Source organism: Arvicola amphibius, chromosome 8, assembly GCF_903992535.2.
Source record: "Arvicola amphibius chromosome 8, mArvAmp1.2, whole genome shotgun sequence".
Taxonomy (NCBI): domain Eukaryota; kingdom Metazoa; phylum Chordata; class Mammalia; order Rodentia; family Cricetidae; genus Arvicola; species Arvicola amphibius.
In genome coordinates, this window is record NC_052054.1 from 61557661 (window position 1) to 61582559 (window position 24899).

Sequence of the window (24899 nt, forward strand, 5' to 3'; positions counted from 1 at the left end):
ACCTGTTTTTACATCCATTTTGTTAGACTGTGCCCTTTTACTGGAGATCTGAGGCCACTGATGTTGAGAAATATCAGTGAGTAGAGTTTGTTGATTCCTGTTATTATTCCTGTTATATATATAAAATAGCAAGAAAGGTCATTGATTATTTGCTAAAAGGTGTATCAGTGATTTGACTTAGTTAATAATTGTTTTCCTGATTCTGTACAGACTACCTCATGACTTATAAATTAAGGGCTCTCACCCCAACTTCTGCACTTCTACATGGGCCTCATCTAACTTCTCCTAATCATTCTTTAGAAATATTTCTTCTTCATTGTACACAACAGCTAATGAATCTTTAGTTGTTTATCTTGGTAGTCTTCCCCTGATTCTTATAGTAAAAAGTTCAAACTATTTTTTTTGCCAAAAATAATAAAGAATAGTGAAATAAAGAAATGCCTTTCAAGGGCAACTAGAAAAATAAATCAAGTAACTTATTTGATTATAATTTCAAAATATAGCAATGATATTAGACTATGATAAAGATGTCAGAATGAATGCCTTCTTTCTTTCCTTTTGTTTATGGCATAGGCAGTAGGATTTGTAATCTATTTGCTGCCATTCCTTGCATTCCTAAATCTTTCATTTTAAGAGCTAAATTCCAAGGACTATTAGGAGTCACTAACTATAAAATAAAATAGAGATAATAAAAAGATCATATTTGCTCTATACTCAATAGAATTTCCAAGATAAATAAATTTGATTAACAAAGGAAATATTTAGTTAAAGAAGATATGTTTTTATGATTTCTAGTAGTTTCAAATTTTTGATAAGGATGTCAATTCTAATGTTAACAATTTTAAAAATATGTCATGTAATGAGTGCAGTTATTTATTTGAAATAGAAGAAAGCAATTCTTGAAGTGGTTTACATTATTTCATGCCATTGAGGGCATTCACGTCTAAATAGCATAGGTCTTGGCAGAGCAGGCTGAAGAAAGAGAAAGGACAAGAAAAGAAAAGAAAGTATTTTAAAAATTGGGTAAGGTATCAAGGATCAAAATCTCGAGAATATATGTGCTTCCATCCAGATTGTCACAAATCTGGAGAGTAAGGTTGAGGTCTCATTAAAAATTGGCCCAAGATGTAATATTGCCTAATACATGCAAGCAACGTGCAACTTACAGAATTTTAGCAATCCAGCTATGAAGACACCTGCCAGTGCCCTACTTCTCAGAGTTCTTGATTCTGAGAGATCTGATCCAATGAAGGTATTTTTCCCTTTAGACTTAGGATATACTGCCGGCAAGTCTAGGCCTCATATGTCTTCATTGTTAGCATTGTTTCTTTTATTAGGAAAATAAAACACTAAACACTCATTCAGAAAGTAAAAATCGGAAAGCCACTTATAATTACTTCTAATTGTCATGTGAGTCATCAGTCTCTTCATTTCTGTTTACTTGGTGATCATATATAATCTTTCCCTAAACTGGAATGACCTGTGATATATTCTTCACAGACAGAGCTTTCTTTCAGAGTAATAGGATTCTATCCAGAGTTTCTGATTTTAATGTAGAAGAGGTCTCAAATGACTGAAGTTTACTGGCATAGCCCAGGTGAAAGTCCCTTCTTAGGCACACATCATGCCAATTTTTAAAAAGAGCTCTGAAAACAGAAATCATCCAAGTCAAACTCCACAGGCTCTCTAGCTGTTGTCAGAGAAACTATTTGTCCATTTTTCCCTGTGCAAAGCAGCCACTGTTTGAATATTAGAAGCAGGCAGAAATTTATTTCCTCAAGGAGCTGATCTTCTAGTAGAGGATATGCCACAAGCAAAATACAATTTCATAGCATCTTAGGTAATGAGAAGCAATAATGAGAAAAAAATTATAGTCAGAAATACAAAAAGTGCCCAGGAAGAGAGATCACTAAAATCCAGTTAGAGTGGGTGGAAAGAAATTGACAGTGGGCACCATGGTGTATACCACAGATTCTCTTTCAAGCCTGAGGCATATTATCTCTCAGCTGTGGGACTGCTGATAGCTGGCAGATCGCTGCTGCATTACCCTCCTGGAATTACCTTCAGACTTGACTGAGGTCATATTGTGGGGGGTAGCCTACATTCTGGCTGGTAAATGAGAGGTTGTAAAGGCTAAGTACTTTTATCTCTGGTCAGCAAAATGTTAAACGGTGAGGCCAGCATTTGCGTACCCCAGAAAATAGATTGAGACTTCAGTGTGACCATATCATAGCTTTATTCTTTCCTTTGCTCAGGATCTGGGGTCATCGCTTATATAATAGAGTATCTCAGGCTTATCATTCCTAGTCTCTTATACAGTGTCCTATTTGTCAAAGGTATTATTTTTTGAATTATTTGTGTGTGTGTGTGTGTGTGTGTGTGTGTGTGTGTGTGTGTGTGTGAGAGAGAGAGAGAGAGAGAGAGAGAGAGAGAGAGAGAGAGAGAGAGAGAGAGAGAGAGAGAGAGAATGTGTCTACATGTGTTCATGTGCACGTGGGAGTTGGCTTTCCTTCTATCATGTGTGTTCCATGGTTCTAATTCAGTTTGTCAGGCTTGGAGGCAAGCACATTTAGCTTCTTAGCCATCTTGCTGGTTCCCAAGGTGTTACATTTAGTAGAAAGATGAAATTCAGAATGGGATGTTTCATACATTTATTTATTTTACCTAGAATACCACATTTTGAATTGCACTAGGCAATATAAACCTGCCAGTCAAGATAATTTTTGTAATCATTCTATTTGTATTATTACGTTTTGCTTGTTTGTAGAGAAATGTTTTGTCTCATGTACTAAATATGTGTTTGGTGTCCACGGAGGCCAGAAGAAGGAATCAGATCTTTTGGAATTGGAGATTGTGAGCAGTCATGTGAGTTCTGAGAACTAAACCCAGGTCCTCTGCCAGAGCAGTCAGTGTTCTCAACACTTAGCCATCTCTCTAGCTTCATTGTTCTGTTTTAAATTGAAGTAATTTGTAAATTTAAATCTTTACTGCAGAATAGATTATTCATCCAAGCCATAACCTCCAGTGATATCCCTGATTTTGTTTTACAAGCATAATATTAATAAGTATCCTTTAAGGGATGTGGGTAGGTAACAGAAGTATGAAGAGCAGATAAAAATATATTGGTTGTGTACATTATGATGCATTCATGTTCAGTTTGAATAAAGCCAACTCAGTACCAGACAACTTGTTAACAAGCTGTAGCAGAAACTTGGTGCTGGTAGATCTCTCTTTCTCTCTCTCAATAGTGTTTTTCCTGAATGTACGTCTGTGTGAATGTGTTTTATCCTTTGGAACTAGAGTTGCAGACAGTTGTGAGGTGCCATGTGAATGCTGGGAATTGAACTGGGGTCCTTTAGGAGAACAGGCAGTGCTCTGAACTACTGAGCTATCTCTCCGGCCACCAGATCGTCTACTTTTATCTGAACAGACTGAAATTTTAATTTACTTGGGTTTAAAATCTTTGCATTTTAGAATAATGGAAACTAACTCAAAAAGTCAAAAGAGAATATTCCGCTTCTCAAACAAACCATGCTGGTAGTTCACACTCTTCAGGAAGATGCCTGTTTCCACTTGATCAGAGATTTAAAGTCTGGCTACAAATTGGAACCTTCACAGACTGGTTCTCATACAACACTGTTCATGAAGAGTCTTTCCTTCCTTGAGGAGTAGGAGAATGTGTGTGTCCTTTTAGACATCAAATGCCTTTGAAGAGAAAGACTGTAGTATTTTAGTGATTTCTAAAGGGGCACCATAGCAAGGATTTATACATGAAACAGAAACTTGCATTTCTTTTCAATATAAATGGCAAAGATGCTACAGGTTTTCAGATCCTGTTTTAAAAATTTCAGGTTGCAATATTCAGCAGTGGGTAGTCAATTGTGTGAAAAATCAGTCTTATTTGGAGCGTTTTCCATTGAGTCTTCAGCAAAGGACTTCTTAATAAAATTTCTTGATTTCGATTTACATCAAATTGAATCATGTTTTCTCCAGCAACATCATTTAAAGCATGATCATATAAATTGCAAATAGCAAGGTTCAGCATATTTTACCCTGAGGCGTGATTTTCAGAGAATGAAAGATTAAAGTCACATTTACATACAATAGGATTAAACATTATTTATGCCTGCAAGTGGTTCTGTGTGGTGGCATAGCTCACACTATAAAGACAACCAGACTACTTGTGAAATCTTCCTTCATAATAGAAACTCTGAATATTAACACTCACGTGCAGTTAGTGCATTTTACTCGATTTGCTAGTTTACAGGAGCATCCTGTTTTTCCAGACAGTACTTTATTTGCATTATCTCATTTAAAACAGCTGTCACAAGAAATGGAGAAGTAAAACTATTTCCGAAACCAACATTTTGTTTACAAAAAATTCCACACTGTGCCTGTTGATAAAGCTATATATCTAAGCATTTAGTGAATTTCTTAACAAATTAATTACTGATAAAAAGGTTAAAATACATGTGAGATTATCAGAAAAAGTAGAACAGAATATTTTTACAATATTGGGGGCATGTATGGTTTTTCTCAGGAAGAAATGAGACCTAGAAATAACAAAAGAAAAAACTGAGAATTTTTATTACTTAACAATTAAAAATTTTGCACAGAATAACATGAATAAATACCCATTAAAAACCATAAAATGTTTTATGTATGTATACACAGATCTATCTATCTATCTATCTATCCATCCATATATATATCTATATCTAAATGTATATCTATCTATATCTCTTATATCTAAGAGTATTGAAAGGAATAAAAAACAAAGGGCTGATTACAATAAAAAGAATTACAGTCTCAGATAAAGGAAAAGGAGTTATGACTGACTGAAAAAGAACAGAAACTGCAAACTGTGAAAAGCTTTAATATCTCTAGAATTCATACCAATTTAAGAAATAATGACATAAATTTATTTATCAAATAAATAAATAAACAATCTGAAAGCTTAATTATACTGAGTGTTATCTAATATTTAGATCACTTTTATCATGCAGGAAATAAAAATTGTGTTTTTTACATAGCAACTTAATAGTGCTAAAAATTAAAAAATACATACACTACTTGGTTTGTAATTGTTGTTTGAAGAATATGTCATACAGCACATGGTATCTTCAAATATGGATGTGGTAAAGTTTGTAATATCAAAATATTAAAACAATACATATATGTCAGTAAGAAATTGTTTGGGTGTACCATGACTCAGTCATACAAACAGGGTAGAAGCATTTGTATGCACCAATACGATACCTGGTGAATGAGACCTGCAAGAACAAAAATTCAATCTTTTGGAAAATGATGAATGCACACTATATACTACATAGTTAATAAAAGCTCCGGGGACTGAGGGATCTGACTCAGTTATCATTATTATTATTATCTTATTACTTTAAAAAATACCAATCCAAATTCCCACTCCCTCTCCTCTTTCCACTCCCACCTCACCCCCTCCAGTCCTAAGAGAGGGCAAGGCACCCTGCCCTGTGAAAAGTCCAAGGCCCTCCCTGCTACATCTAGGTTGAGCAAAGTATACATCCAAAGAGAATAGGATCCCAAAAAGGCAGTACATTTGTCTCTACTGCATGTACTTTATATCATTATCAATTGTTTTTAGTTTTTCCTTTCCTGTTCCCATTGGAAAATATTCTCTTATGGCAGTAAGTCCAGTGTGCAATTTATGACTAAACCAGTAGGCTTGTTTAAACTAAAAAATGCATTTTTTTATTTTCAATTATTTTCTAAAATAAAGAGAGCCCACACCTAATTAGATATAATATTCTGTAGTGAAAATGATGTAGATAATAAAATGACAATTTAATGTCTGCATCATCCCACCTTCTGATCCAGGGCATAAGCAATGCTCAGTGACTCGTTTGGTTGTATCAGGGATAGTGAAAGTCTCCCCCTTCTAAAATACAAAAACATCACACAGCACTGTTCATTGCTTCATGGATTTCTCTGCTGTGGGTGAATCATCAAATCATTCACAGTAGAGGTCATAGGAGCTCTGAATCACTCACATCAGCATTGTGTGGTTGACAGAACACATCTACCACTATCTTCTTTGCTTCTTAGTTTCCCAGCAAAGCGTTGTGGAATTGGTGCTATTCTATGTTCACTTTACAATAAAAAAATTCTCTTCTATCTAAGGCTATATAAAATTAGTAATTAACAGAAAATAACAGAATGTTATTATAACACAATATATTATAACAGTAATTAATAGAATATATAATTTCTGGGAAGTATTATAGTACAGCAGAAAAAGCCACAGTTCTCAAGTAACAATAAAATATATATCCAATGATTATATGCTGAACTAAACTGCAGAAGTAAAGGAGTACCGTAACTGTTGCTACCATAATTTTATCAGCAAACCCAAGATTTCCTTTTCTGGAAAGTCTCCACAGCATGCTGTGGGAGAAACTCACAACAAATCCTAGCTATAAAGCCAGTTATTTTTCTGCTCGACAAACTTATTACAGCGCGGAATTTACGGTTGTGATCTGTCACTAAGGCAATCCTAACCTAACATGTGCGGTGGTGATAAATTCGCAAGTGTGTCTGGTAGAGGAGCTGAAGCAGATGTGCAGCACAAGGGACATCAAAGTTGAAACAATTACCATCTCAACAAATGGGTGCCTCTCCCAGATAGAAGATTAACATTTTTAAAGATTTGGGGATTCATTAGATCATATTGGAAAGTCAGGCAGTGTATTTGTATGTGAAGCGAATGCAAAGAATTAAAACAAAGCAAAAAAAAAAAAAAGAGGTGTGGGCTTACCGTCTTTAAAAGATGTTATGATCTATGGGGTAGGCATGTAGCTCCGTTGAAGAATGCTTGCCTAGAATGCATGAAGCCCTAGGTTCAATTACCAGCACACATCTGTAATCCTAGCTCTCTGGAGATGGACTCAAGAAAATGAGGAGTTTGAAGTCAAAACACTGCATAGATAGTTGGAGGCCATCCTGGGATGCATGAAACCCTGACTGAAATAAAATGAACAAAACAACAGCACTGGCACTCAGCAGCAAATGTCATGACACATATTTGAATCACTCGGGGGTATGATCATGTTTAATCCTTTGCTTCCCCACTGTCCCGCCAGTATAGATTCATCGCTGTTGTTGCTTTGGTGAGACTGAGAGATGAGGATGGCAAAGGAGATCAATCTGCTTTTACTGCTCAGGGAAATGTTGACAGGGGGAGCAAGCAAAGGCTGTAGAAACAGCCAGACCTGACACAGATGGTGGGCATATCTAAAGGCGATGGGCAGAGAGTAAGTGTGAGGTGCAGATCCAGAGTTTAGCATTGGTAGACCTGAAGTAGTAATCAAGTAAGGACTTCATTAAAACATGGAACTACAAATGACTTTTTAAATAATCAACTGCATGTTCATTTTTGCCTAGGCACACAGGACTTTTAGAAAAAAATTATCTGCTAAATGATTATTATATAGTTTTCTATAAGTTTATCACAATTTATAGGATCCAGGTTTTATAAGCAGACAGATAAATGAACCATGAAACTTTTCAGCTTTATGCATATTATTTTATATTATAAATAGAAATGGGCTACAACATAATATGGACTGGCTGGTTTTATATGTCAACTTGACACAAGCTAGAGTCATCGGAGGAAGGAGTCTCGGCTGCAGAAATGCCTCAATGAAAACCAAGTGTAGGGCATTTTCTCATTTAGTGATCAATGAGGCATGGCCCAATTCATGGTGGGTGGTACCATTCCTGGACTGTTGGTCCTGGGTTCTAGAAGGTGGACTGAGTAAGCCATGGGAATCAAGCCAGTAAGCAGCTCCCCTCCATGGCCTCTACATCAATTCCTGTCTCCAGGATCCTGCCCTGTTTGATACGAAACCCTGTCCTGATTACTTTCAGTGAAGAACAGCAATGCTGAATGTAAGCATAATAAACTCTTTTCTTCCCAACTTGCTTGTTGGTCATGGTGTCGCAGCAATAGAAACCCCAGCTAAGACATGAACCAAAACAAAACTTTGAAACGCATATTTCATTTTTACTTTCTGTTGCTTCATTATTTTATCTTAAAACCACAGAGAAGTAGGATGACTTGTGCCTCTGAATATTTCAAAGATAGCTTTGTTGAAAAATGACCTTTGCTTATTGTTTTAGTGGCTTTAGCATGCTAGTGTTTCTGTTCAACACTTTAGGGAAATAAAAAACACTTCTCTATATTCCTGAAAAACAGTAAGTTATCTGTCTAGGAAAATAACTATAATGAATGGATAGCTTGATGACTGTTCAATACCAGATGTGAAGACTGAGTGTCTTAATTGTGTGCCCCTGGTGAAATGCTGCTTTATGGCATGATATCTCAGCATAAAAACTCATACTCCATCATGACTCTCACTTCATGGGCACACAGTCTATTGGTTCAAAAAATAGCGGTTGTCATGTGCTGCACTATGGGGATTGAATTAAGCTATAGAACACAAACTGCCAAAGCAATAATGCTGACACTGACTGTTTAGTGGCTGTTTTGGTGAGCCTATGTGTTGCTTAGTATAAGGCTGCATACAAGAATTCTCTAAAATTCTGCATTGCTCCCTCCTGGAAAAAATATGCAGTATAGCAAGGAGAATAATTAATGTTTGAGTTTTATTTCTAAAACCAGGTATACATATACATGCAAATATGCATATTTAATAATTTCTATTTTAATTTCTAGAATGCTGAAAGAGCTTTTGGTAGCCACATGGAAGAAGGCTGCAAGGGTAGAAATTTTTACCTATATGGTCATGTGTTGGACTGAAGCAATTATTAGTTTACTGTCTACATGTACTTTGCTAGTCACCTTCTTATATCTGATAAGTTCCATGTGAGAAAAGATACTGTATCTGTGCTGTCTAATTCCCCCTTTTATGGATATCTCACAACTTTGAGAAGCCATTTAACACTTTAATTAAAGACATATAAAATTGTGCTGTCATCTTTGACAAATGAAAGAATGAAGTCAGACTCCTTATGGCTATCCACTATTGTTCTGAACTTGGAATGTCTTGTCTGAAATAGGTTAAATAGAATCCTGAGGGACCACCAGGATGCAAAGTTAGTATGCACTTTAAATTTCAGTTCCCTCTTTCAAGCTGAATTTAAATATCATTAATTTTTTGTGAAAGTGGAATAGCTAAATATTTTGCAGATGTAGCTTGTGCTTTTAAAAATTCCTTAGGAGGGTTCATTTAGAATTTTGACTTCATTAGTTTGCTTTGCTGTGTATGGCAAGATGGTATATGCATTTCCCTCATGATGTGCAACTTGATTTCATACTGTGGAAAAATCTAGAGCCTAAAATATTAGCATGAACAGTGTCAAGTGTTGATACTAATTCCTTTATTACTGTGACATTATTTAAGGGCAGCAATCATTAAACTATCTTAAGTGATAGGTTTTCGAGCCTGAAAAATTGCTGTGTGATCAGACAAGGCATGTCCTTGGGAAGAACAAAGTTCTAGAAAGCTCTAGAATGATAACATATAAAAATATTTCCTGCTTATGCAAGATTACAGAGGATATAACTGTTAGAATTAGTACATGAAATCAGAAAGAAATATTTAAAGTTTGTTGTATGTAGTACAAAACATTTTAGTTAGATTTGAGAATCATAGACGAAAAGTATTTCTAAAGAAGTATGGTTAACATAATTTCTCAACAGCCCACATCTTTTAGTACTTAATAAAGATGCCTTGTGGGGTGAGAAAAAAATCTGTATTAATTTTGAACTCATCTAATGAATTGCTAAATTGAAATGCAAGCTCCCCTTTTCCATTTCCCCTACCAGACCAAAATGTTCTGTGTGAATAAAAATAATTTAAAAGAAAAGGTTTTAGCATGCATTGTCTATTTTGAGATGCCAAGATAAATCCAAAATTCCCATAGGAAATATAGTTAAAGTAGAAGAAAACAATTTTCTGTTGTATTCAAATTTCTTATCTTAAATGTAGGAATGGAATCATGAATCACTTCTGTGAGCTCTGTGTAGGAAAACTATAAAATAACTTGTTTAGGGACGTGCAAGACATGTGCAAAGGACAATAAAGAGACTCATCTCCTTAAAGAAGCAGGGGTCTGGGGCTGAGAGAGGCTTTGAGAGCAAAGCTAAATCATGAGCAGCAACCTGAAGACTAAGGGTATATAGTCAGTATGCAGGGGACAAAATGAATGGCAAGCTGGATAGAGAATATACAGGATTTAAGGTGGGAGCTAGCCTGAGAGGATACTGAACATTAATTTTGCTAGCCATGTAATCAGAACTGATGTTCAAAGTCACCAGAAGCCTTAGTCTTTGCTACAGTGAATCTCAGCCATGAAGAGGGGGAGACGTTAAGTTGCATGTTATAGGACTCTTGGGCTATCTGGATGTAGATCCCAACTCTACTTGCTAGGTATATCATTCAAAGATGCTCCTGATGTTGGGCAGATTAGTACCTGTCCCTCAGTTCCTTCCACTGTGAAATAAGATTAGTTTTGACCTTAAAGGGTTATCATGAGGACTGATTTTTTTAAAAAAAGGTTCATATTTTATTCTTTTTTTTTTCTTTGAGACAGGGTTTCTCTATATAACCCTGGCTATCCTTAAATTCAGCGATCTGCCTGCCTCTGCCTCCCAAGTGCTGGAATTAAAACTGTGAGCCACCATTCTGGCTGCATTTTATTCTTAAGGGAGGCATTTGGAATATGTAAGTACTACTACTACTACTAATGATAATTCTTTTTTTCTTAAGCTTCCTGCAAGGATATCTCCAGTTCATTGAGATGAAATATGGTAGAAGGTTGGAAAGCAAATAAACACTTATTAAAATGTTCCTTTAAAAAAAAACTTTAAACACCTTGCAGATACTATTTCATTTAATTCAGGCCATGGCCTCATTTCAACAGTTCTCACCCATTGTGATTCTTGTTTTTCTCATCTTTTATTCATATATATATGAAATATATATATATATATATATCTTATTCTTAGAGTATAATGACCAATGAACAGGAAGGTCAAGTTTTCTTTCAGAACCTAGTGGAGTATGCTTGTTGACTGATGGAATAGTGTCAGGGCAGCCATGCCTCCAGACTGTGCCTATTTTTCTGGTGGTCTTTGTGCACGGTACGCTTTCCCCAGTTGAGTCATGCACAGTGCAATAGTATTGGCTTGAGTGGAGTGCAGCTGGATCTATTAGTAAACTGAAAAGCTCCCCTGACAAGGCCGAGACTGTCATCTATCTGATCTCCCACCCTCCAGTAGCCCCTGTGCCATTTGCACGTAGGACCTAGGAGATTCTGGTCCTGCCCTGTCTTCTGTGACACTTAACATGGGACTTTGTAAAAAGAGTATCTAGAATGCTATTTCTTTGATAATAGGACTTGGGGACCGAGGTGAACGGGGTTGGTTGTCCCATCTGTATTCTTCATTTCTTAGGAAATTCCTATTCTTAATAGTAGAATAAATGGCTTTCTTACAGGACAGAGTAAAAGAAATAATGTACTTAAGAAACAGTGGATAGAAAATGAACTTCTTCGACAGCTGTAAGTCATCTGCCCCTCACATTTCAAATAGAGCTGGGCAACCTGAGAGGTTAAATGATTTGCCCCAGGTTACACAGATTGCTGACTGGGAGTCTGGTGTAGCTCACCAGTCTCTGATCCCTAGTTCAGTGTTTTGTTTTGTTTTTTTTTTTCCCATTATATTTTGCCCAAAAGAATGCTAAATAATGATTTATTTGAAAGGAAGGAAATCTGTACAGGAATTTGCAGATTGTATCTGAATAGATTTTACATTTCTGAAATTAACCTAAACATGTCTTTCTTCACCAAAGCTCTCCCAACTCCTGCTGTCGCCTGATACCTGGTGGATTTTATGTCTGTGTATTTAGTTATGAATACGCATTTCTGAGCCTTTATATTCCAGATCAAAGTTTACCCTTACACATAATGCTGAACTGATTTAGAACATTTGCCTTTGTTGAAACAAAAGCAACTCATTTCATTGCCATCAATAACACGTAATTCTACGTACAGTGAGCCACGCTCACCCAGGCTAATGAATATTCAACCAGTAGTAGGAGAAGGGCGCCCCAGGAATGATTACCAGGGGCTCTTTCTGATTTAGCAACACACCCTAGAGTCGGGCAGGGACAAAGCGGCTTTCTCCACTCAGCTCCGTAGTGGGGCCAGTGGCTCCGCCCACCCTGACTCAGGGGCCCGCCTGTCTGATTTGGGGGCTCTGGCAAAAAGCCTGAGCCCATTGATTACAGATCGCTGTTAATAAAGAGCATTTGTAATGCAGCCGCGGAGAGGCGGTCTCCGCACGCCGGTTCATGATGGCCCTTCAGGCTCCACAATTAAGTCGTCCAGCAGGCATGCCCCCTGTTGCAGCTGCTCTGTCAATCTCATTTTGGAGCACAAATGATCTTAGACCCGGTGTTTGACATGGGGTTTTAACACCAAAGAAGGCAATTCTGCAACTTCAAATGAGCCTAATTGGCTGAGCGCTCGGGCGTTCACTCAAGCTGCTTCAGTCCATCAGAACAAGATTTCCAGCTAATTGAACTGCTCAGAAGGAAAAGGACCAGGAAAAAAAAATCATGAAGTCCAGACCATTGAAGAGAGTAATATATATATATATATATATATATATATATATATATATATATATATATATATTATATATATATATAATATAAGATATATATATCTTATGTCATTGAAAAATAAATATGATATACACACACACATATATATATGATATATGGCATATATATTCATGGGAAAATATATATGACATACCTATTTTTCTACGATAACAAACTTAAAAATAGATTTCTTCTCCTTAATCAGCTGCCTGTCAACATACGAAAGGTAGTTATGGCTGCAGATGCTCTGCAGTTAAGGTCTACAATTGAGTTTCAGCTCTTTGGAGTGGAAATGTACATGTGTTGTTAATAAAGGACATTTGAAAAACTTGGTCTGTAGAGCATTTTCCTGCATTACTCTCAAGACTGATGGAAATAAAAGCATACAAATCTTGGCTGTGTGGGGGACTAGGGTAGCTAATAGAGGTGCATCAAATAGAGTCTGTCTGTTCCTGTTCATGTCTGGCGTTTCAGTTATTCCTGAGAAAACAAGAGCACGTGAGAAAGATATGATGTCTACATCTGTCCCATATTTTTGTCAGATGCATTTCTGTATATCTGTCCTGCATAACTGATTTAGCCATATCTGTATACCTGAATATACCCATATTCAGGGCGGACACACATTTCTGTGTAGCTATTTAAGCAACCCAGAATAATAGTAATCTATGAACAAAACCAATCTGCACAGCAATTTTTGGGTTATAGTAAATCATAGTTTGTTTGGCTCTTTGTGAAAAATTGATGTATAGTGTCTTAGGAAGTTGGAAAAGGAATTGATTTACAATTTTTTTTAAACTGAAGCATTACTTAAAATATTACATAGTAACTTTGGGGGTATTAGATTCACCTCACATTTGTCTAATTTACAAAAATTTGGTTTTATATGATATATATATATAAAACTAATTGGGGGAGTTATGAAAATACACAGATCAAACCATTTAGGACTGGATCAATTTTATTGTTTGTTTCGGATATCGAAAGGGAGGATACAGAAAGCATCTCTCTATGCACCTTATTATGTGCAGACATTGCTTGGTATAAGCTCAGCATCAGTGATTTTCTGCCTTCGAGCACATGTTCTGCATTTTATGGTGCTCAGATGTAGGCTCTCTGGGAGAGTAGCTGTGCTCAGGCATATTAAATCATTAGAGCTCTTAAAATGAGATCTGTAACTACTTTATTTTGTGACTATGGGCAAACCATTCAGGCTTCCTAGGCTTCGATTTTTTCACCTTAATACAAACAAACAAATCCACCTAAACAACAACTATCACCCTATCAGGACCAAATGTGGCTCACTTGAAGATGCCTACAGACAAGAGACCTTAACATTTAATATCTTTACTGGGTCACCTGAACTTTTGTTCTTGAACTGAGGTACTATTTTTATTCAAAACCTTAAGGAAAAAGAGATCTTCAATTCCTGAAAGTGTGAATACTCTCCATTGATTTTATTGTCCAGATTTGCCTTTGTTCAATCGTCTTTATTCTTTGGAGCGGTCTAGTCTTTTACATTTTTATTTATTTATTTTTTATAGATTTTTATTGAGTTCTACATTTTCTCTGCCCCCTCCCTGCCTCTCCCCTTCTCTTCAACTCTCTCCCAAGATCCCCATGCTCCGAATTTACTCAGGAGATCTTGTCTTTTTATACTTCCCACACAGATTAGATCTATGTATGTTTCTCTTAGGGTGCTCATCATTGTCTAGGTCCTCTGGGACTGTGATTTATGGGCTGATTTTCTTTTTTATGTTTAAAAATCACTTATTGATATTAGACCGGGATGGAGGTGGGAGGACCTTGGACTTCCCACAGGGCAAGGAACCCTGACTGCTCTTTGGACTGGAGAGGGAAGAGGAGGGGGAATTGGGGAAGGGGGAGGGAAATGGGAGGATGGGAGGAGGTGAAAATCTGTAATAATAATAATAATAAAAATAAATTCTTTTATACAGTATAAAAAATCACTTATGAGTCAGTATATGTGATAATTGTCTTTCTCTGTCTAGGTTACCTCACTCAAAATGATGTTTTCTAGCGCCATCCATTTTCCTACAAAATTCAAGATGTCATTATTTTTTTCTGCTGTGTATTACTCCATTGTATAAATGTATCACATTTTCCTTATCCATTCTTTGATTGAGAGACATTTAGGTTGTTTCCAGGTTCTGGCTAACACAAGTTCCCTTGGTTACTTTGGTGTACTCTTTTTTGTTGTTGTTGTTTGTTTATTTGTTTGGTTAAGTCTTTTCTCTCCTACTTTAAAAAAGTTTATTTTTATTTCATTCACACTTGTTTGTCTGCATGTTTATCTGAGTGACGGTGTCAGAACACCTGGAACTGGGTCCTCTGGAGAAGTAACCAATGCTTGTAATCGCCAAGCCATCTCTCCAGCACCTGGTATACTCTTTTATAAAAAGTTATAGATATTTTCAGTCATAACACTGGCCTAATTTCAGTGGTATAGGAGGATATTCTTTCTATGTGTTGCTTTCATTGGTTGAATAAAGAAAACCGTTTGGGCCTTTTGATAGGTCAAAACTTAGATAGGTGGAGTAGACAGAACAGAATGCTGGGAGAAAGGAGGCAGAGACAGAGAGCCGCCTGCCATGAAGCTGCCAGGTCAGACATGCTGAATCTTTCCGGGTAAGTCACGAGCTCGTCGTGACATACAGATTATTAGAATGGGTTGAATCAAGATGTGAGAGTTAGCCAAAAAGAGGCTAGAACTAATGGGCCAGTCAGTGTTTAAATGAATACAATTTGTGTATTGTTATTTCAGGGTATAAGCTAGCCAGGTGGCTGGGAGCCGGGCAGCGGGAGGCGGCCCACTGCTCCCTTTACAACACTTCAGAACACTTTCAGCATCTGCCCTCCAAATCTTAGAGGCCAGTGTGTAAATTTTCACTCTTTTTGCTCCCTCTAGCTCTGGCAAACATTGTCTTTCCCCAGTACTGTAGCTTTGTTATAGACATTTCACGGAGATGACTCACTAACTCCCTGTGTACTTTCATCTCTGTAACTACTTATGTTTTTTTTCCCTCTAGTTCTCAAAACCATAAAATTTCTTCTTCTTTCTTTTTGGAGAAAGCTTGCTTTCCTTCTTCTGAGTGGTCACCCCCGAATCTGCTCCATAGCTTTCTGTACAAGAATACTTCCATAGTGTGGTTCAAGTTCAATGTTCCTCTTTTTTTGAACTCCATGTTACCCTCCTTTTAGTTGGTTTCCCTGTATAGCTAAGGCTTCTCACAGACCACATTTATCTCACCTCTAGTCTCCGAGCTTCATGGGTCTCCTATGAGGGCTGGCTCACTTTCGCTGATCTTCCTTTCTTTCTGCTTTCTTCTTCCAAATAGGTTCACAGATACCTTCTTAATGCTCTTTGTCCTTAAGAACCTATGTCCTCATCCCCTTACTACTATTGTGAAAGACTTTTGAAGACTGAGAAAATAAATGTGTGGAAGGAATGGTTGAGAGGAGGCCCAGGTTTGCATCGAAGGATGTAATGTTGTTCTTCTCATCACCTACAAATCACCTTCTACCCTTTGGAGGAATTTTAAATTGCCTTTAAGAAAAAAAAAGTTAAAATATATTTTACCTGCTTACATTTATGGATCCCAATTATTATAAAAGTTTTGAACACAAAAATTAACTTTCAATTGTCACATTAATTGATAAACAGTTTCAAGAGGCTTGGAAAATATTCAGAAGGGAAGAAAGCTTTAGTGTTGAAGGTCTAAAATGTGAGAAAACAAGCCAAGACCATCTGACATTTTCTGGTTTCTAGGGTTAATAGGTGAGAATGTGTCAAGGAGAACATCTCAGTCTAGTGAGTCCTGATCCTGTGTCCCATCTCCAGTGTTGGCTGTTGGGTTAGCCTACTTGTAAAGGTCTCAGCCAGAAATCCCAAATCCCATGTAGCAGCAAATCTCAGTTTCTAACAATCCCCCAGAAGTCAACTGCTGTTGTAGTTGAAGTTTAAAGTTAAAGCTTTTTAAATTTAAAGATTTTTTTAGACATGTTTCTTTGGTAGGAATATAGGATCTTGTACAATTACTTTCAATAAATATTAGATCTAATTTTCAATATCTTCATGAACAAAGATGATGTAAATTATATCTATACTCATGTTGTAAAACTTAAATACAGTAGTTCATGCGAGTACCTGATATAAAATCTGGCTCCTCATAAATGCCAGTCTCCATAGTTTATTTTCCTTTAAAGTGAAGCTGTCATATGAAACATTATATTGATATAAAACATGTACATGATTTATTTAGGGCTGTTGAGCTATTATTATTTGCTAAACATAGAAAATGTTATGGTATTCCTTTGAATAAATGTTGACTTGTATTTTTTAAGCCTTTAAGTAAAATTTCCATCAGAATCTGGTTCATATTGGCTATGAGAAGTGAATTTCAATGAGGTTTCTTACTGTGTATGCTCAATCTTGTTTCCTTGAACCCCTGCATTGACTCATACCTTGCATTGCTATGTTCATTATGAAATTTCCTACCTGCATGTTTTGCTATGTTAACTAGTTGTCTCAGTATGATATTTTTGTTCTTTCAAGAAATCTTTCATTGAGAAACATTGTATTCTATTATAGTTAGTTTCGCTGTTCTTAAATAGGTTGTTATTGATGCTTTCATAATTCTTTTATAATTATATGCATATAAATGTGCACATATACAATACCATAAACATTATGTATGCATATGTAATACTACATATAAAAACTATATATAGCATTCTTTGTTTTTCAGTGTTTCTTGTTTTATTGTGTATATGTATGCATGCATGTGTGTGCTCACCAGTGTCACCTGTGTGTGTGTGAATATAAAAACCAGAAATTGATATGAGATGTCTCTATTGCTATCCACATTATTCTTTGAGATAGGGTGTCTCTCTGAACTTAGTCCTTGCCACTTAGGCTAGACTGGCGGGCTTCAAACCCATAGATCCTATCTGACTTCACACCCTCAGCAATAGAGTTACAGACATGTGAGGCTGTGCCTGGCTTTTTAAAATGTGATTTCTTGGGGTTGGGGGAAGAGGACTCAGGTCATCCTGCTTGTACAGAATGCATTTTGCCCAATGAATTCTCTTTAGCCCCTTGTGGAATATTCTTAAATGAATGACATTATACCCCCAGAGATACACAACAGCTAAAACAATTGTAGACATTAATTAGTCTTTATTTTTCAGAGAATAAATTGGAGCCCACATAGGGGGAGTATCTTGTACACAAAACTGTTAGTTTGTAGTCCAGCACTCTTGCCCTTTTGGTCTTGCTGTTTGCACCTAACTGTATTCTAAGCTAGACTCCATTTTCTCCAAACACTTATTCTTGCGTACTTTGGCACTTAAAACCCTGTCTTTGATATAGATTTATATTATCAGCTGAACACTTAAATGATTAAGTATTTTTTAATTAAAAATAAAAAGTTGTTGAAAGTTTTAATTTTATCATAACTGAATTGTTTTCCCTCCTAAACTTCTTATTTTGAGAAGTCTGAAATCTATGGATAGTTGAAGGTTATGCAGTGAATGCCCATGTAACCCTTTCCTCATTTGAACAGTTCTTTTCTTATTTGCTATGGTATTTAAGTGTGGGTGAGAGCCAGCTAGCGATGTGTGTGCAGCCATGGAGAAAAACAGACAGGAACAGAAAGATATGAACAGTTTGGTAGCTGCAGACACTGAAACACTGTTAACATACTTTAGCATGTATTTCCTGAGATGGAACAAGTTATTTTTACATGACCACAATACTATTACCATTGTGTATATTTTAATGATTAGTCCATTGAGACAAATATGTCTTGGGTAATTTTTGTCACTGCAGAAACACCATGAAGTTTCCTGGCACAAACTCAGGCAGATACATCTCTAGGCAATGTCGCCTTTCTTATAGGACCACTCCTGTGTATAGTGTGTCTCTGACATATATTGTACAGCATATCTGAGGAATTTCACAGTGATATAGTTTTATCTAATGACACGTCCCTCTCAAAGTTCTCTGGTTGCCACAAATGCCCTTTCTATGTATTGTGCGCTGTTGGCTGACCAGTTTAGCTGAGGTGTTAGATGGCATTCTTTACTCATCTCTTCTATTTATTTTTATGTCATCACTAAAAATCACGGCTTTAAAAGTTTTAATTTGTGGTATTAAAACTTTCAAATTTTGCTTGTAAAGTGTTTGTAGGACTCCCCTTATGATCCTATCAGTCTTTGAAATGTATAAAAAATGATCATGGCTTTTGTTCTTTTTTTCTGTGTAATTTATGGGCATTTTTTAACAGGTTGAATTTTTTCTAAAATTTTGAGGAAAAAATACTATTTATTCCCCTTTAATATTCTGTTAACTCAGCTCCAGTTATCTCTGAGCTCTTCATTTCAGCATGTACTGATGGGTTTGCTCTGATGTGGGCTTTTACATTTAGACTAAGATGAATCATTCATCCTTTGTATAGTAAACCTTGAATTTAAAGATAAAAACTGCTTCTAAGCATTACAGTTTTCAAGTTTCTCCTTCACACACTTTAAGTTTTATTTAAATTTACAAATGAATTAATTACACAATTTCATACAATGTGTTATTGTTATAACAAAATGAAAATAAAAAGATCAAAAAAGAAAAAAAATGAAAATTACAAAGTCAGGTAGTGATTGTGCATGCCTTTAATCCTAGCACTCGGGAGACAGAGGTAGGCAGATATCTGTGAGTTTAAGGCTAGCCTGGTCTACAAGAGCTAGTTATAGGGCAGCTAAGACTATTACACGGGGAAACCCTGTCTCAAACAAACAAACAAAAACAAGACAAAACAAAAAAATTAGAAAGAAAACTAAAATAAATTAGATAGCTCCTGCCTCCTTAAATTCTAAAAATCCGATTATTTAAGGAACGTTTATGGAATGAATAGCTAATAATCATGTTAGTGAGTAGAGCGTTACAGATCTGCACTATAGCTTTTGCATTTTTTTACCTTTATCTAATTTATCCTTATACAGTGTACACAAGATATTGTTCTAATCTCATTTCAGAGAAATTGAAATTTGGAGATATTTTGCACTACCTAAGATATTAGAAAAGAAAGGCAAGAGCTTGTACAAGGACACAATTCCTTCTGTTTTAATATACCTCAAATAGATAGTGGTGCTAAGTATATCTTGATACATGTCAGTTTGTAAACAAAGAATAGAGGGGATTCAAAGTCTCAGATAATGCTTTTAAAATTTCGTGATGTGCAGAGAAAAATTATACAAGTTTGACTTGATCAAACTAGAATACAAATTCCATTAGGTCAGGACTATGTATCCATTTTGTTACCTAATGCACTGTTGGCACATCAATAAACTTCACTAGAGTAAACGAATGTCTGTGAGGAAAAAAAAATCTTCATACCTGAATAATTTTCTAGTGACAAGAATAGAAAATGAAAAACAGAATTCTGGACTGTTTTTTTTAATGGTAAAAGCAAGCATATGCTTTTAGTAATAAAATACAAACAAAACAGAAGGGTCTAAAATAAGATGCAAACATCTGCCTACTGTTCCCACTCCCTCCCTGGAGATAACCACTGGAAAGAGCTTGATATGCCTTTCTTGTGATGCTTCTCTGTGGCAACGCAAATACACATATTAAAATACATATTCCTCTCAAAATAACCCCCACATCTTTCAAATGAGGGCATCAACTTTGGCTTTTAATAAATACACATTTTCATTCTCTGTGTTGCTGTTTATAGAACAAGCATTTATTCTACTTCACTTTTTCCTTTTACAGACCATGTTGCAATGAATATTTTATACATAAGATTTTAAAATAGTCTGCCAATAAATTCTAAAAATGCTGCGCCCATTTCTAACCCTAAATCCAACCCCACACATTTCTCTCTAACTTTGGAAACACTCAATGTTTTATTGTTGGCTAATTTATAGGAAAAATAGTTCTCTTTGTTTGCCATTCTGTGATTAGTGGTAAAATTGGTGCCTCTGACAATAATTGATCAGCATGTGTATATATTTTGTAAATTGTTTAGTCAATTCCTGTCCCATTTTTCCTAATAATATTTTCTTTGTCTTGAGCCTTCACATATTAGATAGTATCTCTACTGGTTAAGTGTATGGCAATTTGTTACATGCCATATATATTTTGCTTGTTTGTAGAATCTTTCATTACACAATGTTAAAAATATGTACATAATCAAATCTATCTATCTTTTCTTCATAAGTTCTGTGATTGTGATCTTTCCTACATAAAGCAGCACAAATATATTTAGTTTATCTTTAGAACATTTACTCATTTATTTAGTGTGTTTGTAGAGGTGCACGCATGTTAGGGTGGAGGTGTGTGTGTGCCATTCACATATCTATAGAACCCAGAGCAGGTCTTTGGATAATATCTATTTTTTTCCTGTTCTTGGCCTGATTCCCTTGAGACAGTTCAGCTAGAAGTAGTAGCCTAAATGTTCTTGAGATCAACCTGTCTCCTCCCCACAATGCTGGTGCTATAGACATTCACAGACATTCCTTCCTGTCTCTATATGGTTGCAAGGGACTTGAGCTCAGGTGTCCATGCTTGCCTAGAAAGAGCTCTTATCCACTTTGCCATCTATTTAGTTTTATTTTTGTTTGCCAATTTTACTAGGATTCCTTTTGAAAATTATTTTAAGTACAAATTCAAAATAATCTGTTGTTTACCGAATGATCACAGTTTTAACTTAAGTGATTTAAACAAATCAACAAAATTTTCACATTTTGGAATGCAGCTTTGTAATTTCACATAAAGTCACTGGTGTTTCCTGGACACTCACTACATTTACTGTTATGTGTACATACCATTCAAATTGCTGTAAGCTTATGGTATATTTTGATACCCAGCAGAGCAAAGCCAGAACAAAACCTTTTATGAATATTTTTATTTTTCTTTCTTATTACACTGCCCTTTTCCAACCCAATGGTGGCCTCCTCAACCTGTGGTTGTACTGTTTCTGTTTACTTTGGCTCTTCAAGATCTCATACTTCACATTCTCACATACTGTAACATTTTCCTTTCAGTCTGGATCCCATTTGGTAAAAATATTGTTATTGAGATCCAGAAGTGCTTAAACTGTGTATATATGTGGCACATAAAGTAGACTGAATAATTGATTAAGATCAATTTAAGTAACTTGATGATTTACTGCTCATCTGGCTGAAACATAGATGTAAAAGTCCAAGAATTTAATCCTCAACTTATTCTACAAATATATAGATATAGCTAATTTTCTTTCTCTTTCTATGTTTAGACCTGTCAAAATTTGCAGTTTACACTGAAAAGTTTTAAAAAGCCATGGATTTCATGATAATATCTTCGTTCATTTTAGCTGTTTCAGTGAAGAGAGTAATATAGTGATACAATCAATCCTTTTGGTCTGGAAAGGTAAATTTTATTTTATGGAGCATAAGAATTATTGTTCTAATTTGTTATTAACTTAATGATAATAATGTAACAATGGTAATCATAAAACACATGATTTAAATGTCCATTGTGCTTCTATACAATTTAATATTTAAATGACCTTTTAAAATGCAATCTTACTGACAGGATACATTGTCTATATAAGTGCAGGTGTTTGAATCTTGAGTGGGTACAATACTGAATAACATTAAAGATGGTAATAAACGATAGAAGGAAAATTTGTATTTTCAAACTGAAAAATGGAATTCTGACTTTTAAATTTGGCTTTGGTGGTAAGTTTCCCTTTTATTCTTCTACCACTTTAGATTGGATATGGCCTCTCCTCTCTCAGTCCTATGCTGGAGAATAGTTAGGGACTGCCTACTGGCTTTACATTGGGGTTGGCTGTGGAGTACAGATTTCCCTGTGGCTGAACATAACAAACAAGCTGACCATGAGATTCCAGATGTTTCCATTTCTTTTTGTTTAAGACTCTCGGACCTCCTAGGGGCAAATGTCAGCATGGTTGAGTGATAGGCCCTGTCTCCTTTATGTTAGGGAGAAAGTTTTAAGCCTGTAGCATTACCAGAAATTTCCACTTGGTTCCCGATGGGCAAGTAGGCTTCACAGACCTAGAATATCAACTTACTATCAGCGATATCCTTTGGATATGGAGCTGTCTAAATTGTGACATTACAAGCTCATTTAGAAAGTGTATCCTAACTGGAAAGACAGCTGTCCTCATTTGATCCTGTAAACAGGCCATGTGAATTTCTACAATGGACTCTGACTGATGAACGTATAGGGAGTATTTCAGCTGTGATTTTTTTTTAATTTCACGAGGAAGGGAAGGAGGTTGTGGGAGACTGGAGTGGAAAATTGATGGCACCTAATTGGGTTAAAGAGGACTCATAACAGAGACTCTGTTGGGAGAGAGGAGGCAAGGCTGCTGGGGAGTGTTGTCAGGTGTTCCGGGAGATGAAGCTCATTGTTTCGCTGATTTGCTCGGCTCTCTTCCCAAATGTGCTTTTGGAGCCCAGTCAGTGAAGCTGGATTTGAAAATGAGAAAGCCTACTTAAACACCCCTTGACAGCAACCCCTCACTTCTGAAAAACGACCTTTGCCAGACTCGTCACATTTTGATGTGGCCTGGAGTTCAATGCGATGGGGTGAGTTCATCTCTTCAGGTACACAGTGGTTTCAGCTGGAGATTGATGTAGTTGTTTTAGACCAAGGGCTTAATGATCTGTGGCTGTTTTCATAATTGTAATGATTTTAGTCTTGAAGCAAATACTGCTTTCTGACAGGTTCACTAAATTTTCACTTTAGATGCCACTAACCCCAACTGCAGCAAGCAGGTAGAAGACAATAGAACGACAAATGTCCCTGGTGGTGGGAATTAGGCATTTGGGCTTTGGAGGGAGAAAGGTGAGCAGCTTGGCTGCTTTTTGGCTGTAATGAGAAAGACATGCATACATATTAATGATGGTAGTTTTAAAAGCCAGGCGAGAAGATGGATTAAACTGGTTAGAAAAGTAAATTTCCAAAGTGCTTTGCATGGTAAAGCAGGCACTAAGAGAAAAAGACTAAAGAATGAAAAAAAAATCCTACCCCATCTCAATACTATTTTCAGGCCAAGGGTAAATTTTTCATGGTGTGAAACTACGCTGCTTTGATTTCCTGGCACAAGATGGACTGAGGCCTGATATCCTGGGCCTTTAGTCCTCCTGGAGTCTGCCTTCTTGCTATTAAAGCTGAGCTTTTGCTGGGCTGAACACTGCTCGTACACTGGCCATTTAACGTGCCAGCATTCTGCTGTCCTGTGGAAAATGTGGATCTTCACCACATAATGTCTTTCCATTAGCGATGGCGGCTCTCCAAAGTAGGGCTGTGGTTTAAACACAAATGGGCAGTGTGGGCCAAAATGAATGCAATTTTGAGTCTACTATCTTTAAAAGGTGGATCTGGAGGCAATTTAGTGAGTGTAAATTACAATTGACTTTGGAAGAAATAACTCATACACTTGAACCTCCTCAGATGTGTAGCCAATAGGGGGTAGCCAGGCTAACATGAAATTTTACACATCCATCAGCTGGAAAAAAAAGAGATTCAAATGTAAAAATCTAGCTATCATATGGATTCGTAACACCCCCTGGAGGACTTGCAGCCCACAAATCAATGAATGGTTTATGCTGAGCCAAAAATGTACTTGCACCATGTTTCTCATTTTTCTTAACCATTTTAGAATGAGCCTGAAAAATCACTCCTGCAGAAGGTACTCATCTGCAGTGAGGGGCACCACTTAAAGCAGCCAGAGGCATGTTTTTTGGCCACCTCCTTTGCCTTTGAAGTGAATGGCTTTGTTACCTTTAAAACTTAAGCCAAGAAGACATTTTCCACCATGCAGGTTTTGATGTGGAGTACTTTAAAAGGTATCAAACCCTGTTACTTACTGTCACCAATTCCCTACACTATTGTGCTCCTTCTCAGTAGCAGATTAACAGTCTGTTCTTGGTTACCGCCTCACCTCTTCTTCTGTGTGTGTAAGACCTGCTCTTCATCTTTGCCTGATGTCAACAGCAAGAAGTACTTCTGCATTCCTAGGCTCTGTGTTCTCTCTGGGTGGTTTTCTGTTTAGGGCTGCAGAAAAGACATGTAGTTAGTGCAAGTATCTGGGAAGAAAAAGAATCGTGTGTGTGTGTGTGTGTATGTGTGTGTGTGTATGTGTGTATGTGTGTGTGTGTGTGTGTGTGTAAAACTGTGAAGCGCTAACAACTCAATTA